We start from the raw sequence: 14,364 nt of genomic DNA on the forward strand, positions 1-14,364 counted from the left end.
ATCTACAAGTGATCTATATTATCTTCATTTTCCCATTGTCTCAATATACTTGGGGAGTCCTCTCTTAGTTTTGTGTAATCCTCGATCTTATCACCCTAGTCTATTTTACTTTGATTTTTTATTAATGTCCAATCTGCATTATCTGATTGATTTTCATAACCACCTGAGGAATCCTCCCAGAATTGCACTTTGGCCCCATTTCCTAATTGCTAATTAAGGTAACCAACCATTACTTACCTACAGGACATGAATTTTTTTCAAATCATTGAACCTTTAGGTGGATTTCTGACAGTGAGGATTATATCATTTTTCTCTAAATCTAAGTATTTTGATTTTATAATTCATACCCATAGTTGATTTGGTTGTGTGTACATGTTCCAAACCATCTTTGCACATAAGGCCTCATTTAGTGTGCGCCAATTTCTCAAACTTGAAGCACCAACTTTTTTGTTACTATATACCTTATCCCAAGCTAAGAGAGGTAGTTTGTCTTGTTTTATTTCTCCATTCCATAAGAATTTATGTTTTTCTATTTAAATTTTTTAATAATCTTCTTGGGAATTTTGAGGCACATCATAGAATAAATCATAATATAAGAAATAAAAAATTTAAACATGAGTATTATTCCTATTGAAGAGAGTCACCGGTCTTCCAAATATATTTTTCCATATTTGAGAATTTATTGCATCTCCAAGGAGTGACATGCCTAGGTTACTTGATAGAGATCCCATTCTAATGCCCACAATTATGGTAATCTCATGTTGTTTAGAGCTTTGGGTACAAAAGAAAAAAATGGCTAGTTTATGCTAATTAATTTTTTGTCTATAGGCTAGGCTATAAGTATCTAGGGTTTTATGCATTGTTCTTACCTCTCTGAGTGAAGAGACACAAAAAAGTAGAGTATCATCAACAAACTATGTGTGTGAAACATGCTCAAGATTTAAGGCCACATTAATACCTTTCCAACTTCCAACACTTTTTTTCTTGCAACCTTCCAAATTATTTAGCCATAATGATAAATATGGATGGGGATATAGGATGCCCCTATCTAATTCCTTTAGTTATTCCAAACATTCCTTGACGACTGTCACTGATCAATGTTGAGAATCAAAGGGTGCTTATGCATGATTCAATCCATTTATCGTCAAAACTAATTTTTCGGAGGACAATTAGAAGAAAAGGTTGATTTATGTCATCATAAGATCTTTTCATGTCTATTTTAACAAGTATTGTTTCTATTCATGCTTGTTTGATAGTGTGTACCACCTCATGAACCACAATGATTCATTCGTAGATCGATCTATTTGGAGAAAAAACACTTTGTTCTAGGAGATGACCAAATGTACCACATATTTCAATCTATTTGCAATGACTTTGGAGATGATCTTATATATAGTATTGCATAAAGTAATGGGTTTATAGTCCTCAAAGGTTTGCGAGATCTTTTTCTTTGAAATCAAGGTAATGAAGGTGTTGTTCAAATCTTTTGGGATGAAACCGTCTTGTCTAGATTCCTCCACCATATCCCAAATATCCTAGGAAAAGATGTCCCACATCTTTTGAAATAAACTAGCAAGGAAATGACCAAGAGCTTTGTTACTGCCCATTCCAAACAAAGTAGCTTAACTTCACTAAGAGACATTGTACTTAAAAGCATTCTATTATGTGCCTCACTAATTCAAGCCGGTATCACATTCAAAAATTCATCATAATCATGATCTTGAGTCACATCTTGTATAAAGGCCTCAATGAAGAATCTTATGCCTTCCTGATGTATATCCTATTTTTCACTCAAGGTGGAGCTTGTGGAGTACATAATAAAGTAGATGCAATTTATAATTCATCTAGATTTTATTGAGTTATGGAAGAATTTGGTGTTTTTGTCACCTTCTCGTAGCCACATTTCTCTAAACTTCTATTTCTAGAATGTTTCTTTTTTCTATACGACTTTAGAGTACTCTTCTTTTTAGTTTTTTCTCTACTTCAAAGTCTACACAATTCATCCCTTCAATGATTACCTTTTCATTTAAAGTTTTCAGCTCCTTTTCAATTTTTAGTTTATCTATAAATATATTTTTGAAGACTGCACTATTCCATATTTTCAATTGTTCTTTTAAAAACTATAATTTTTTTTGAAAGACCAAAAGCTTTGTTACCTTCCTAGTGTGGGGTTGTGGTCCACCAGTTTTTTTATCATGTCTTTAAATCCCTTTAAGCACATCCACATTTCTCAAACTTAAAATGACACTATTATGGGATAAAACCCTCGAGGATGTGTAATCTGATAAGGAAGTAGTCTGACCCTATAATAGGGAAAATGTTAGCTAAAAGATCCAAAGGAAACGTGGCCCAGTTGCTAGAAGTGAGGAATTTGTCCATTTTTTTTTAACAATTTTAGATAAGACTTTTCTTCTATATATCCATGTAAACTCCCCCAATTGAAAGGACACCTCAAAAAGATTATTTTTCATTACAAAGTCATTAAAATTTCTTTGTTTAGCACTAACCCAACTTAAACCACCTTTTTTGTCTATTCATATTAGAATAGAGTTGATTTCTCCTCTTAAAACAAAAAAATATGTCCTTCTCTCACCAAAGGATGTCAACAAAGATTTTGTCATAGTTCATACAAGAATGTAGTAGGGTTGGGCCATACACATTTAATAAATCAAAACCACCATTAAGTTGCTTATAAACTACACAACTAGTTCTCATGATCTCTTTGAAGCCATTACATTAATGTCTATAACTTAAGAGTTCTACAACAAACCCAACCCCATGGAAGCTCCCTAAGCCTCAACAAGGCAACACTGCCAATTACAAAAAAATGCCTTGTAAATATCTCCAACTCTTGGCCCACTCAACTTTAACTCTTGTAAGAGAATAGTCTTTGGTTGGGTTGGACAATACATTGTTTGATCAAATGCACTTTGTCAGGGCATTACACTCGTGACATTCCAAGAAAGGGTCTTCATTGACCTTGTAAAAAGGGGGGATACCCCTTTCTTGATCTCAATTTGGCCAAACCAAAGGCACATCCATGAATTATCAAATGAGTTGTGATTATGTTTTTGCTACGCCTTTTCTTTTCTTCCCCTTTGCATCTACTTTTTAGCGGGGAGGTTTGCAAGATGTGCCTCTTTTTAGGGGTACCAACAAGAGCCTCTAGGTTAAGAGGTCATTGCCTTCCCAATACTCATCCATAGTGCACTCAATTTTTTCACTAACACTCTCATCCTTATCGAAATATTTTGCAAACGCCTTGTCCAAGTTCTGTTCTGATGAGATGGAAATATCTTTGAAGATGGAAGGTTCCTCTAGAGTATTCTTGGAATTTGGTGTAGGAGCACCTAGCCATCATATAATTAAAATATATCATAATTTATTCTTTAAATATTTATGTTCATTCATATATGTTTCAATGTCATTCTATGTAACGGAATCCAATTGAAAAGAAAAGTTGTAACAAAAATGTAATCTTGTCGACATTGTCATGGTTAAGGTCCTAATTGGTTTAATATATCAAAAGTTGTAATATGAACCTTGAAGGGATAATAAACATGTAAAAGGTTATTAAATTTCTATTTAAATATGTCTTTAATGTTTATGCAAATTCATGGCATCACATTTGTCAAAAGTCTCAAAAGTTGTTAAGAAGGTGAATAGTTGCAAAGAAAGCAACAATGTAAAATTGCATTAAAGTTGTAAAAGGAAGTCCAAAGGCCATGGCTGGTATTTTTAAGGTCTAAAATGGATAAGAAACTATAAAATTCATTTTAAGGTCAAACCAAATCAGAATGGAAGGAATTAGTAACATTTGAAGTTAATTTAGAGTGATTCTAACTTGTTATTTTGATTGGCTTTTTAGTTCTCTTGTTGTTTTTGGGCTTTGTACATCCATGTACATCCTGAAAATGATGTATTATTGATATGGTAGAGTAGGAAAATGAATAATCCTTCTATTAATTTTGGTTTGAGTTTAATTTCATGCAAATTTGAGAAAGTTATGAGCATTCTATGGATGGCAACTTTTTTTAGATTTTCAAATTACAGTCATATTGAAGCAATGTGTATGAATATTTAATTGTTGTTTCAAGAGATTAAACTTATATTTATGGAAATAGGAATGAATATTTTTTCTAATGAAATTTATTTGGTACATTTTTGTTAAAATTTGTATAAGTTATGACCATTTTAGTAAAAACTAGTTTTTAACCATCTTCAACGGAGTCACAAAAAATGGGTCTCGGTGTAGAGACCATAACTTTCTATTCTACCGTTGGATGTTTATGAGTTTTGGATATATTTTTGGAAACCTAATTACACTTAATGTGGATGGTTGGATTGAAGAAATAAGATTTGGTTAAAAAGTTATGAATCTCTGTGTGAAGGCCTATCTCGAATGACAAAATTGAAGTCTATGTTTTCAAGTTTGATTTGTTATTTAATAATGGGGATTTGATGGATGGTTGTATTGGGAAATATGTATTGATTCCTCTATAATTTTGAATAAATTATATTTAAGATGAAGATACATGACTTATTTGAGGGTTCTTGAAAGGGTTACAATGATACTTGCATCAAATTGGTATTAGAGCTAGAAGCTCTCGAAAGTGTGAAGGATTCACACCAAGACCTTGTTGGGAAAAAGATGGATATTTGATTCTTGTTGTTGAGTTTTGGTTGTAGGTGCATGTTCCCTCGCTACAAAGAGGTGAACATGGAGGTCTACCTAAGGGACCATAGGAGATGGTCCAAGGGCCTGAGAAGGAGGTCCATTTGGTTGCCAAAAGACCTAAGGAGAGGCAAGAGAGGACTCATGTGTGAGGCAAGTTGTTTTTGTGTGATGCAACATGAAGGAGTGAACTACTGATAGTCATAACACCTTGTAGGTAGCCACTCACACTCCATTGATGAGAATCATAGTTCTTGGATAGAAAAACCAACGAAGACATCAAAGCTAAATGGAGGCAAAGAGGCAAAGTTTCTTTTGCAAGTCATCACCACCATATTTCCATGGGACATGGAAAATTTTCAAGCTTGAGAGTACGGTGCAAAAGCACCTAGCCATAATATAATTAAAATATATCATAATTTATTCTTCAAATTTTTATGTCCATTCATATATGTTTCAATGTCATTCTACGTAATAAAATCCAATTGAAAAGAAAAGTTGTAAAAAAAATGTAATGTTGTACACACACCTAATGTGGATGGTTGGATTGAAGAAATAAGATTTGGTTAAAAAATGATGACTCTTTGTGTGAAGGCCTATCTCAAATGACAAAATTGAAGTTTATGTTTTCAAGTTTGATTTGTTATTTAATAATGGGGATTTGATGGATGGTTGTATTGGGAAATATGTATTGATGCCTCTATAATGTTGAATAAATTGTATTTAAGATGAAGATACATGACTTATTTGAGGGTTCTTGAAAGGGTTACAATGATACTTGCATCAAATTGGTATTAGAGCTAGAAGCTCTAGAGAGTGTGAAGGATTCACACCAGGACCTTGTTGGGAAGAAGATGCATATTTGATTCTTGTTGTTGAGTTTTGGTTGCAGGTGCATGTTCACTCGCTACAAAGAGGTGGACATGGAGGTCTATCTAAGGGATCATAGGAGATGGTCCAAGGGCCTAAGAAGGAGGTCCATTTGGTTACCAAAAGACCTAGGGAGAGAGGCAAGAGAGGATTCTTGTGTGAGGCAATTTGTTTTTGTGTGATGCAACATGAAGGAGTGAACTCCTGATAGTTATAGCACCTTGTAGGTAGCCACTTACATTCCATTGATGAGAATCATAGTTCTTGGATAGAAAAAAACAACAAAGACATCAAAGCTAGATGGAGGCAAAGAGGCAAAGTTTCTTTTGCAAGTTATCACCACCATATTTCCATGGGACATGGAAAATTTTCAAGCTTGAGAGTACGGTGCAAAAGCACCTAGCCACAATATAATTAAAATTATATCATAATTTATTCTTCAATTATTTATGTTCATTCATATATGTTTCAATGTCATTCTATGTAATAAAATCCAATTGAAAAGAAAAGTTGTAAAAAAAGGTAATGTTGTCCACATTGTCATAGTTAAGGTCCTAATTGGTTTAATATGTCAAGAGCTGTAAAATGACCCCTGAAAGGATAATAACCATGTAAAAGGTTATTAAATGGTAATTTCAATATGTCTCTAATGTTTATGCAAAGTCATGGCATCACATATGTCAAAAGTCTCAAAAGTTGTCAAGAAGGTGAAGAGTTGCAAAAAATGCAGCAATGTAAAATTGCATTAAAGTTGTAAAAGAAGTCCAAAGGTCATGGTTGGCATTTGTAAGGTCTAAAATGGCCAAGAAACTATAAAATTCATTGTAAGGTTGAACCAAATCAGAATGGAAGGGATAGTAACATTTGAAGCTAATTTAGAGTAATTCTAACTTGTTATTTTGATTGGCTTTTTAGTTCTCTTGTTGTTTTCAGGCTTTGTACATCCATGTACAACCTAAAAATGATGTATTATTGATATAGTAGAGTAGGAAAATGAATAATCCTTCCATTGCTTTTGGTTTGAGTTTATTTCAAGCAGATTTGAGAAAGTTATGAGCATTTTATTGATGACAATTTTTTCAGATTTTTCAAATTACAATCTTATTGAAGCCACGTGTATAAATATTTAATTGTTGTTTCGAGAGACAAAAATTATATTTCTGGAAATAGGAATGAATCAGTTTCTAATGAAATTTATTTGCTACATTGTTGTTACATTTTGTAAAAGTCATGACTGTTTAAGTGAAAATTGGTTTTTAACCATCCTCAACGGAGTCAGAAAAATGGGTCTCAGTGTAGAGACCATAATTTTCCAGTCTACTGTTGGTGTATATGAGCAATGTTAGTATGCTAATAGAAACCAAATTTAAATAAAGCTTCTACAAACTAAACAAAATTCATAAACTTCAAGATAGACTAAGATGAGCTCTCAATTGAGAATATGAGCCATTAATGGGCTCTCTCAATGAGAAGCTCTCTTGTTGAGTGGCTTTATCTAAATGGATAGGATGTATGCTCAATATGCTTCCAAAGGCTTCAATGGATGATGCTGGATTTTTGGTGTGGATAGATGGCTTTAGTATGGATTTGGCTCTCAAAATAGCATTATAACTTTACTTCATGGATTGTGTTATTTTGCAAAGGGGAAGGATCCAATTTATAGGCAAGAGGCTTGAGGGATTGAGGGCTAAGATGCAAGGATGGGAAAAAGCTCATGGAGGGCTCAGATTGCATGAGAGGAGAGCACATGGATTGTGCTTCCTTACAGCCAATCAAGGAGTGACACATGTCACATGGTGAGAGTATGGAGGAAAGGGGAAGGATGAGTCAACAAAAGGAGGCTCAAGAGATAAAATCTTCATAAAGACCTTCATAATGACTTGTAAGAGCAATAAAAGGGCTTGGAAGAGTCATTTATGGCCTAGTGGGCTTCATAAAGTTTTATGGTTGAGATATTTTGAGGGTGATGAGAGCAATTTTGACTTGGACTTGATTAGGAGGGTTTTAAGCTTGCTTAGGCTTGTGCAAATGATTAGAGAAAGGGTTAGAGATGGCTTAAGACTAGGCAAGTGGATGGCAAGTGGATTGCAATTAATGAGGGTGGGTGAAGGAGGAGATATTTGTTAACTTTGGCTTGGGTTAGTAAGTCTTAACCCATGTTTAGGGAATGTGACAAGGTTAGGAGGGGATTAGGATTAGGGTTAAAGACATCTTCTAGAAGAGTCTAGACTTTGGATGAGGATAAAGACTTTTTAGAATAGTCTAGAATTTTTTAGGATGAGGATGAAGACTTTCTAGAAGAGTCTAGAACTTCTTAGGATGAGGATAAATTAGATTTTTAAGAAATAAATAAAGTTTTATTTATTTCAAGGGTTTGGGTTGAGGAGATATTTATTAGAACTTTTTTAATAAACACGAGGATTAATATTTAATTTTAATTAAATATTTTGAGTTGGGGTTAGGGGTAGGAAATGATGAGATTAGCCTTTAATCGAAATTAAAGAAGGATTAGAAGATTTTGGAAGAGGTTAGTGGTCTTAAGGAAATTGGCCAAGTTTTGGGAAAAAAAAAAAAATTATTTATTTTAGGATTTTTGGTCAATTTATTAATTAAATAATTAATAAATAAGGAAATAATGTTTAAATAAGATTTAAACATTTTTGGGAGGGATTTCTTAATTAAATATTTTTAATTAAGATAAAGGGATTTAATGGCATAAAAATAAATTAATTAATTAAATAAATAATTAATTAATAAATGATGATGTCATCAGGACTTTTTCAGAAAATAAAAATACTTTATTTTCTAAAGGTTTTTAGGTGTCTACATTTTGCCCCTCTTTGATGTGATGTTGCAAGTGGCATGGCATCAAAGATAAGAAAATAAGATGCCCAAGGCTAGAGCAGAAGAGGAGAGAATGGATTGTGAGATGCCCCCTCAAGAAGGTAGCGGGGAGAGAAAGCGAGGCTCGATGGCTTCTTGAAAAGGACAAGAATCTCGGATGAGAAAGGAAACTCAGATTGGCAAGGAGAAGGGGCTGAATTAGCTCAAACTCTCACTATGGGAGAATGATAAAGGAGAATCAGATGCAGAAGAGGAAGCAAGCTTAAGACTTTAGGGAAGGTGGAGGATGAAGGAGCAGAGCGCTATAAAAAGGAATCCAGGATGGGGAGATGGATGAGGGGATTAAAAAAGCTGATGCAACAGGATTTCAAAGAGTCAGATTGGCGGAAGATGGGTTTCAGAGATCCCTAGGACTAGGATTGTGGATCTCGAAAGATGAGGCTTGGTGGATTGATTTGGATTGGTGGATCCCTAAGACTAGGATTGTGGATCCCTCAAGCTAAAGGTGAGGAGTGATTCAAAGAGATACTGATGCATAAGCTGGGGTAGGAGAGACGGATGTCGGATATGGATGGGGGATAATGAAGATGAAGGAAAACCATTGAAGCTTTTTGAGCGGGGGGGATACTTCAAAGAGAAGTACCACCATGTAGTTGAGCACTAGATTTGCTATAGGACTATTGGTTAATTGCCAAGGTTACCAAGAACATCAAGGCCTTTTCACCAACTATCCAGAGGACTGAAAAAATGACTCAAAACAAACACGCAAGGATTGCCCTAGCATCACACATGAATCTTGAAAGAATCAGAGTGGAACTGACACTGGGTAACCCACAAGCAGAAAAGAAAACAAGCAAAAGACATGATCAAGACCTTACGCTCTGATTGCCCCATTCGCAGTATACCATGATATGGAAGATCGTGGCAACCTTGAGGAGGGAACAAGGAGATTGCTTGGAAAAGATATTTCAAGACCCAATAGGGAAGAGTCCAAATCAAAAGAAAGCGAAAATCCAAAAGAGAACCGTTTGCCAATGAGATGGGTAGGACGAGGTACTAACGGACCAAGATCAGACATGAGGAAAGCTATATCCTGCAAGGACCTATAGGAGAGCACCTAAGCTAGTGGATTTGGATGAGTGATGCATCTGGCAAGATGAACTAAGAAAGATAACACTTTGGTGATAGGAAATCTAGCTAAAGGATGCATTGGAATAGCTAACCAAGATGTGCGATGGGTGCAAGATGCTGATCAAGGACAAACTGACACGAACGCTGGATAGATGCAATGGTACTAAGCTAAAGAGGATGTACAAGCTGACAGACCAAGATATTTACAAGTGAGCTAATCAAGATATGGTACAAGCTAACGGACCAAGATAGTTACAAGCAGGCAAAAGCTCAAGATGATAGGATAGCGGGATGGTTCGATGTTGTGCAAGATGCGAAAGCTAAGGGTGGGGTGATAGCGAAAGATATGGATTTGGTAGGATGCATCCAATGATGATGAGAGATTTTGTGACCAAGGATAGCTAGAGGAGCAAGATGAGATGGCTGGATAGGATGGTAGATAGCTAGGATTATGATGGATATAAAGAGATGACATTGGGTTTGCATGAGGATAGCCTAGAGCTAGATACCAATGACAAGGGAGGATGGACAAGACAAGATCTCCAAGGAATATAGTGCCCCCAATCAGAAGATAACATGCAAAAGGAGGTCTTATGATAGATGTGATAGGATTGAAGCTAGGATGGAAAAAGCTGAAGGAGCTAGGGAGATGGATGATAGCTAGGATGGTTGGCTAAAGCTGCAGGAGATGAGTGGATGGTGTGAGATGGAAGATGGAGGGTGGAGGATAGGTGGATAGATTGGAAGATGGAGTTGGATGTCAAGAGATGACCAAAAGCATGAGGGTGATAAGCTAAGCTGGGGATGGCGGGATTACGCATGACGCTTGTTTGCCAAGTTTTCATCATGGTACTTGTCCAAGGCGCTTGAATTGCCAAGTTTTCACCAGTGGACGCTTTATTTTTCTTTTTCTTTTTTGAATTTTTGACTTTGGACTTAGCTGAAATGATTTTGGCTTTCTTCAGCTATTTTGGCTTTTTTGAGATTTTTCACTGGCTGTTGGAATGTTCAATTTTGTTGCTAGCTATTGGTACACCGGATGTGTGATTTACGAAATAGATTGGATTAGATGGGATTGATGGTAGGAGATGGAGGGATGAAAATGCTAGAAAGGAGCATGAGATAGGGATGCTTGCAAGAGCAACATTGGCACATGTTGGAACGGGTGTGAAAAGAGCATATGGGGTATAGATGGTAGATGCAGGCATGATGGAGGATTTGTGGAAGCGTGCTTGGGGATATAGGCACCCAAGATGGAGTTAGGAGATGGGGGACATGGGTCACTAGATGGGGGATTAGCAATGGTGGATGCCATTATGCATTGGGTTTCAACTTTTTTCTTGGGGATCCACATGGTTTTGGATTTTCTTTTCATAGGCTTTTGCATTGTTTTGCATTCTTTGATTGAATTTTTCCTTTTTGGAGTATGTCTTTTAGAATAGACATATGATTGCCTAGGATGTGGATTTTTAGCTTTATGCATTTTGAAGTTGGCATTCACATTGTTGTGGTAAGCTTTGGGAAGATGGTTAGGAGAAGCTTTGTGAGATGGAGAGGATATGAAAGAGCATGTAGGGGGATGATGATGGATGATGTGCCCTGATATGTGCCTTTGTTGATCTTGCATAGAAATGGATGGAATAGGATTTTTATGATGGCTGATAGGAGGATGGAGGATGGTAGATTTTGGGACATAGGGACCCAAAATGGATTTAGCGGATGAAGGGGGGATATGGTAGGTTTTTTTGGGTTGCAAAGATGGTGGAGGGGGGATGACATAAGATTTCTTGAAGGAGTGATGGGAGGCTGGCATGGTGGGCTTGGAGATAGTCTTGGTTTGGGGGTGTGGTGTACTAACACCTTTAGATGGTGAGCCTTTGGATACATATCCAAGACCATGAAATCCTAGATTTTTTTGTGCAATAATAGGCTCTCTAATTCCTTGCTCTTGTGGTCCTAAACCTTGACCTTGATAATGCCATCGATTGAGCATTTGAACAAGCTGAGGAAAATTTTTGCTTGCAGAAAATGGTAGAAGTGATTTATTAGGTGTATTGCAATGGGGAGATACTGTTCTTAATTCTTCTGCTGAGAGAGGGCCACCGTGGATGAATGTAAGTGAACCAAGAGGGTAGATTATAGATGGTGGAATAGCTTGGATAGGTGGTAAGATGGAAGCATGGAGTGGGGGAGATGGAAGGATAGGATCTTGATGTAGCTGGTGGGATGACAAGATATCTTGTAGTGGAGGAGATATGGCTCGAGGTTTTGGAGATGGAGGAGATGGTGACTGCACTATGGATGGAAGACATGGTATGATGATATCTTCATTTATGCTTTGGGGGATGTCAACATGATTTTGGGCAGGATCTTGATAGGATTGGTTTGGAGTGGATGGTGCGGTAGGAGGTGAAGGGATGGATTCTTCAAAGGCAGCGGATGGATAGATGGGAGATTCAGTAGTGGAGATGGGTGAGTAGAAGATGGATGCATAAGGGTCATTACGAGAGATTTGGGAAATGCTTGGAGGCGATGTGGATAGGATTTGGAGGGATTTGACAGGTGGTGGGATTTTGATGCTTGCAGGAAGTGGAAGGATTTTAAGCAATTTGATGGATGGTATGGGGATGATAGCTATGGGAGATGGAGGTGATATTATAGATGGGGAAGCTTCATCACTGACTACTTCACATGGTTGGATTAGATGACATAGCTTATCGACTATTGGAGGCAACTTTTCTTGTATTTCCTCTAGGAGATTCCTTGGAGACTCATGTGTCGAAGGTGGAGGTGGATTGACAGGAATAGCTAGTGTGATGGGGGTGGAAGATTGGAAGCTTGGTTGATGGGGTGATGGAGGGGAAGCTGGAATATCAGATGGCATGACTAGATAGTTTGGAATAACTTTTGGATTTTGGGGGATGCTTGGGGGAATGTTTCTAAGGCTTTCAATATACTCGTCATAGTCAACAAGATTTTCATCATCATTGGAATAGGAGGTGGCGGGAGCAAGGACAATGCGACCAAACACATCATGATAGGATTGGTACTTCATGCTTTGATGATGAGTTTGATGGGGATGGGGTCTTGCGTATGGATGAACACGAAAGCTCATGGTTGGATTTGGGTTAAGCACAAATGTTGGATTGGCTAATGAAAGATTTCCTAGGGAGAGTCAAAGTTGCATGACAGACCTAAGGAGGATTGGCTGGAGATTTTTGGCTTTCCTGTGGATGGAAGACTTCAAGGGCATGCTGTCAAAAAGTGAGAGTTTTGCTTTCCTATGCGCTGGATTGGTGGAGATTGTGTCAACCTAAGAATAGACTAATGATCCTATGGGCATGACACGAGATTGATCACTTGTGGATCCCAACCTTTAGCTCAAGGTGATGAGGGATAACAGGTGACAAAGCTAGATTACCCTAGACAAAGCTCTGTCAAAAGGATAACCGTGGTGAGGCTGGTGGATTGGTCGGATTGATTGGATAACAAATTCTAGCAGAATGACAACAACTCTCTAAAGGCTTGGGTGTGATTTTGGATTGGGTTTCTAGCTGGCTAGGGGGGGATGATTTGGAGAGACTTTGGATTTGGGATTGTTCTAAAGCAAGGAACTAGATAGATTTGGTTGCAGCGGGGGAGCTTGGATGATTTTCTGATGAGGCAGTGACTACGCTAAGTATGCCTTGAGCTGGGAGATTTTTGCTTTTTTGGAATTTTGACCAAAGTTGGCAAACATTCATTCAAAAGCTATGAACAAATAAGCAGACAAAAGTTTTGAGCAAGCACGTCAAACACACCAACATCCTAGGAAGCTTTCTACAAGGATGAAATTTGTTATAGCTAGGGAGTCCTCGATATACGCAAGGTACGTGAGGCCCAAATCCATAGATGAAACCAAAAAGATGTCACACAGCCGAGAGGAGCGGTAACCCACTTCTCCTCTTTCACTTCTCAAGGGTATAAAGTTCCTTGAGGCTTAGCCCTCGTGACAAAATTTTGATCCCAAGAGAGGTGTCTTTGGATTCACCTCCCGATCTTTATACTCCACCGGAACGCTGGAGTTGAGGTCGTCCCAAGGGGTGATGAAATCCCCAAGCAAGCCTCCTAAAAAGTGTAAAACAAGACCACATACATGATCTTCGGCTTTAAAAGACACGCATTCATTCCAATTGATGATTTAAATTTTGTAAGCTATGATTGAAGACACTTGTGATTATGGCATACAATGTTCATTCCAATTTGACAGCGTCATTAGCATAATGAAAGTCGAGAGATCGTAAACATAAGAAATGCGAGCGCCATTGAAAATGCGTCAAAACCATGCGATGTTCATTGATTTTTAGGCATTCAAGATTGAGTGTGAGTTTATTTTAAGCCCAAAACAAAGATGTGTGAAACTCGATTGCCAAGCACGCGCCCGGAGGCCCTCCACGTCAATAGTGGTTCAATTTTAGTGCCCAAACTTGAAGTGTGATCGATTTAATCTAGAGTTTTGGTCATTTAAAATTTTTGATAAAGTTAAAACAAACGTTCAAAGACCAAGTGAGTGAGTTAGATTGTGGAACATTTAACACCTTTTTCAAGTAGACCCATCCCCATAAATGGTGCTGAGATTGCAACCAATGGTTGAATTGATGGGTGATTAGAAAAGAGGTGAGTCCAAGGAACTACTCAAATTGATTTTTGCAAATTTGTATTTAACTTAACAAAGTCTCTTAAATATCCAAAAATCAAACTTTACCTAAATTGCATGTGGAAAAGAGATTTGTTTTGTTCAATTTTAGAAGCTCCAAATGAAGTGTTTGATATTGCAATGGTTAATTGATCCTTGGCATTCAAGA

Source organism: Cupressus sempervirens, chromosome 3 (assembly GCF_028749045.1).
Source record: "Cupressus sempervirens isolate cs-2001-9-10 chromosome 3, ASM2874904v1, whole genome shotgun sequence".
In the NCBI taxonomy this organism is placed as follows: Eukaryota; Viridiplantae; Streptophyta; class Pinopsida; order Cupressales; family Cupressaceae; genus Cupressus; species Cupressus sempervirens.